The following is a 4,458-nucleotide window of genomic DNA, read 5'->3' as shown; positions in this document are numbered from 1 at the left end:
CAACCCTTTTAAAAAGTAGGCAAAAGCCATGAACAGAATCTTTCAAGAGAAGATAAATGGCCAATAAACATATGAAAAATGTTCAATATCACTATTCAGAGAAATGCAAATTAAAACCACAATGAAATATCATCTTACCATAGTTAGAATGGTTTTTATTAAAAAGTCCAAAAATAGATGTTCATTTAGGTGCAGAGAGAAAGGAACAATTCTACACTGTTTATGGGACTGCACTTTAGAACCACTATAAAAAATAACATAGAGATTCTTCAAAGAAATAACAGTAGACCTACTCTTTGATCCAGCAATCCCACTACTGGGTATCTACCAAAAGTCTTTCCCTCAAAAAAAAAAAAAGAAAAAAAAATTGGCATATGTTTATTGCAGCACAATTCAAAATTGCGAAGATATAGAATAAAACCAAGTGCCCATGAATTCTTAAGTGGATCAATAAAGTATATGTATAACATGGAGTACTACTCAGCCATAGAAAAAGGTTAATTAACGCATTTTGCAATGATTTGGATAGAACTATAGAGTAGTCTTCTAAGTAAAGTATCTCAAGATTGGAAAATAAAGCACCACATGTACTCATTATTAAATTGGAACTAACCAATAAACAACACGTGCACAGAGGAAAGTAAAACTCAGTGGAAATCAAGCAGGGAGGAGGGGAGGAAAGGTATACAATGAACACTGTTTGGGTGATGGCCATATCTATAGCTATGACTCAAGCATTACAAAAGTGATCCATGTAATGAAAAACATTTGTACCCCCTTCATATTTTGAAATAAAAAATTAACAAAAAAGAAACCTTTGTTCTTTTTTCTTCTATATTGCATGGCTCCTAATTCTCAGTAAGAAACAGAAGGCATGGATTGAATAGTAAAAATGCCTCTCTGTTTAGCCCATATCACAAATATGCCTGCTATTTTCATATTAATATAAATTAGTTACTTATACTTTCACTGAATTTTTTGTCAATAAACTAAATGGAATTCAAATTCATAAATGTGCTAATGACTTTTCTCTGCCATGAACATTAACCTTCATTCAGAATTTGGCAGTGCTGAAAACATACGTAAATGTAATGATTTGATGGCATAAGTGAATGGATCTTCTATTATCTTCATAACCATGACATTTACCTAAACCAGGTCTATAGTCATTCTGAATCATGGGAAGTGAGACAGTCAAGATCACAGTAAAGAGGACTGAAGAAAGAATGGAAATGAGCCCACCATCTTAATATGCATACCCAAATTCTACTGTTTATAGGGTAACATACAAATATTCCAAGTAGTAATAATAAAATAATAGCTAATTTTAGAGCAATTTTAATATCCAGGACTTTGCTGAGCAATTTATTGACTCAATCTCAAAAATAACATTATTAGAGATGTAGTCTTTGTATTACACAGACAAGAAAACTAAAGTTCACAGGTTAAGTAACTTGATAAGAATTTCACTGCCCATAAATTATGAATCCCTGAAGCCAGAGCTTACATTCTTAACTGAGATGACACCTTGTCAGGTAGTATATCCTCCTTACAGGGAAATCCTCAAGGATTGAAAGAAGGCAATGTGTACGTGTATGTGTGTTGAAAGCAGAGGGCCTTATTATATATTTTTTTGCAATATCAGTTCACATCAATCTATCTCCATGCATTTGGTTAGAAGAACACAAAAATGTTTATAACTCTTGGACATTATTTTTCTGGAACTTCTCCCATGGACATTAAACAATCCCTATCTTTAGAAGTTACATTTTCCCCAGGTGGATCAGAGTTCCTACAAATTAGATGAGATACAAGGCTGATTTCGAAATGTACAATATTGTTAATATGTATTATAGGCTCTTACCTTACTGCTTTGACAAATGGTGCTCCCTTCACTGAGAATTATTTTGCCTATTTTCATATTCCCTTATTCAAATTCATTTCACAAATCTCATTCTAGATCAGTGGTTCTCAACCTTCCTAATGCTGCAACCTTTAATACAGTTCCTGTGGGTTGTGAACTACTTGAGAACCGCTGTTCTAGATGTTACTGCCTTCAGAGATCCTTCCCTGAAACATCCTCTACTCCAGGATGGCTTAGATGAGCCACCATCACCACTATGTACCTTTATCCCAATGTGTTCTGCTCTATGGCAAAGCCTGTCATGCTGTTCTGAAATGTAACAGTAGACAGATCTAGTCATGAATACTTGTCACTTGCATCCAAGCCCTTTTTCAATGTTTGAGAAATGCTTTACTTTACAAGAGTAGAGCTCACTTCTCTATGATTCAGTGGGCCAGTTGTGCTCACAGCACCCTTCAAGGTTTTGGTATGCCTGGAGTGAGCAACAAGTCTCAAAAGAGAATTTCAAATAAGATCTGCAGGGCTTGCGAGTGAAGTCATGCCTAATTGGGGAAGTTACTAGTCTCATTTTTACAGTCAAATCTTACTTTTGTAACTAAACACCTTACTATGAGTTAACTGGTAACCACATTTCCTTAGTTCATTATAACTGAGTTTAATCTATGAGTATACACTATGCATAAAATTAGACATGCCTTGAATCACTCTATCATCATGTGAATGTGATACATAAAAAATCTGCCTTAGGCAAGTCTTGAAAGCACAATTCTTTTGCATGAGCAGTAATCTTTCAACCCAGTGTAGCTAATTTTGCCTCATGGACGAACCTTCTTCAACTCCTACCTATTGGTCAGTTCCTAGACTAGTCTACTGAGAAAGAAAACATTCCAGGATCCCAGAAGTAGACACTGAGATGTGATTGGGAATTCAGCACATTAATTAATTATTATTATCATCATCATCATCATCATCAACAACACTTGAAATAGGAAAGGATAAAAGCAGAATTGAGAGAAGAAGTCAAATGGTGATAAAGGAACAACAAAACTTGATCAACCCTTAGGAACCTTGAAAATATATTCATTAGCCCTGTCCTACTTTGGGCCCAAATGTCCAGACCTTTATATTTCTATCTCAATCAGTCCATGGGCATGAGCTTCCCTAGGGAGAGTTGTGCCCTTGGACAAGATGGGTCTTGTAGCTGAAGCAAATCCTGTAGGAACTGACAACTGAATTCTGTCTGATTATAGATGAAGCGACTAGTCCTTCCATAAAAGATAAAGAAAATTCTCCTAGCAAGGCAGAATTTTACATGGTATAACTGATGGTGTGCTTTTCCTTGAAAAACATATAGCCTTAGTGAAGGCTATGTATCCTAAGATAGCAAAATTGAAAGACTGTTATCAAGAAAGCTTGGTATAATATGCATGAACCTCTTAGAAGGGGCTGAAAATGGAAGACCTTGTGAACATTCCTCAGAAGACCTTCTTGGTGAGGAAGTGTTTAAATAACAGGTGGAAAAAATAACTCTCCTTGTAAATGTTGGTCATCCTCTTTCCATAGTCACTCTAACCCCTATTCAAAAAGGCTCAGAAAAAAAGTAGTCTTGGTGTCAAGGATAAAGGTTTTGCTGGAATTCACATTACAGACCTCACCTCCCCAAGGCTGACCTATTGATTTCTACTGAGGTGTGATCAATCAGTTAGCAGAAGGAACCAATATTAAGTGACCCCTTTCCACCCTCCTCCCCACAACGTGGGATACTATCTCAGAGAAGCCAGCCCTGTAGTTGAAATTCAATTACATTGGATCTTAAAATGGAAGGGATGGCAATTGGATATTTTTATGTGGTGATCATTTGGATTTCTGTGCCCACTATGCTAATATCAGAATCATCACCTGAGGAATCACAGAGGGACTCATTAAACATTGTGGTGCACCACAAACATTGCTTCTAACCAGGGAACACCCACTTTACAGGAAATGAGTCCAATAGACTTAGTGCTGAATTTTCTAAAATCTACTGCACATTTAAAACAATAGGATGACCTATTAAAGGCTTAGGTAGTTACCAACAGTAAATTCTCTGAACAATTATCCTGTACATAATGTGATTTCTCCATTGCCAAACTATATGAGTCTTAGAACCAAAGTTGAAAGTGAGAGAGGCTCTGTTACTGTTAGATATTACACCTAGCTATCTAATCATTCACTTCAAAAATTTTGTTTCCCATGCCCTTTGACTATTATTTTATTTTATTTTTTTTTTTTTGTAATTGTCAATTCTTAATGAAGAAATGTTTCTATCAGCACACTGGTCTCTTATCTTGGCTATCAATAGGAAATAGGTTTACTGCTACAAAATGGGCAAGGGAGGATAATGGATAGGACCCATAGAATCTCCTATAATTCTGTCTCCAGTGGTAAAATTTAATGGGAGACAAGAGCAAAATCTGTACAACTAATACCACTAAGCATTCAGATCCTTCAAAGATAACAGCTTAGTCAGAGAATCCCAACCAAAATAAGTGGTGGCTGAAAATACCACCAGGAATACAGAATTAGTGACAAAAGTGGAAAATCATGACCCTCAA

The sequence above is a fragment of the Nycticebus coucang genome, chromosome 6, assembly GCF_027406575.1.
Source record: "Nycticebus coucang isolate mNycCou1 chromosome 6, mNycCou1.pri, whole genome shotgun sequence".
Taxonomy (NCBI): domain Eukaryota; kingdom Metazoa; phylum Chordata; class Mammalia; order Primates; family Lorisidae; genus Nycticebus; species Nycticebus coucang.
The sequence above is the reverse complement of the archived record's forward strand: the minus strand, read 5'-3'. Positions refer to the sequence as shown.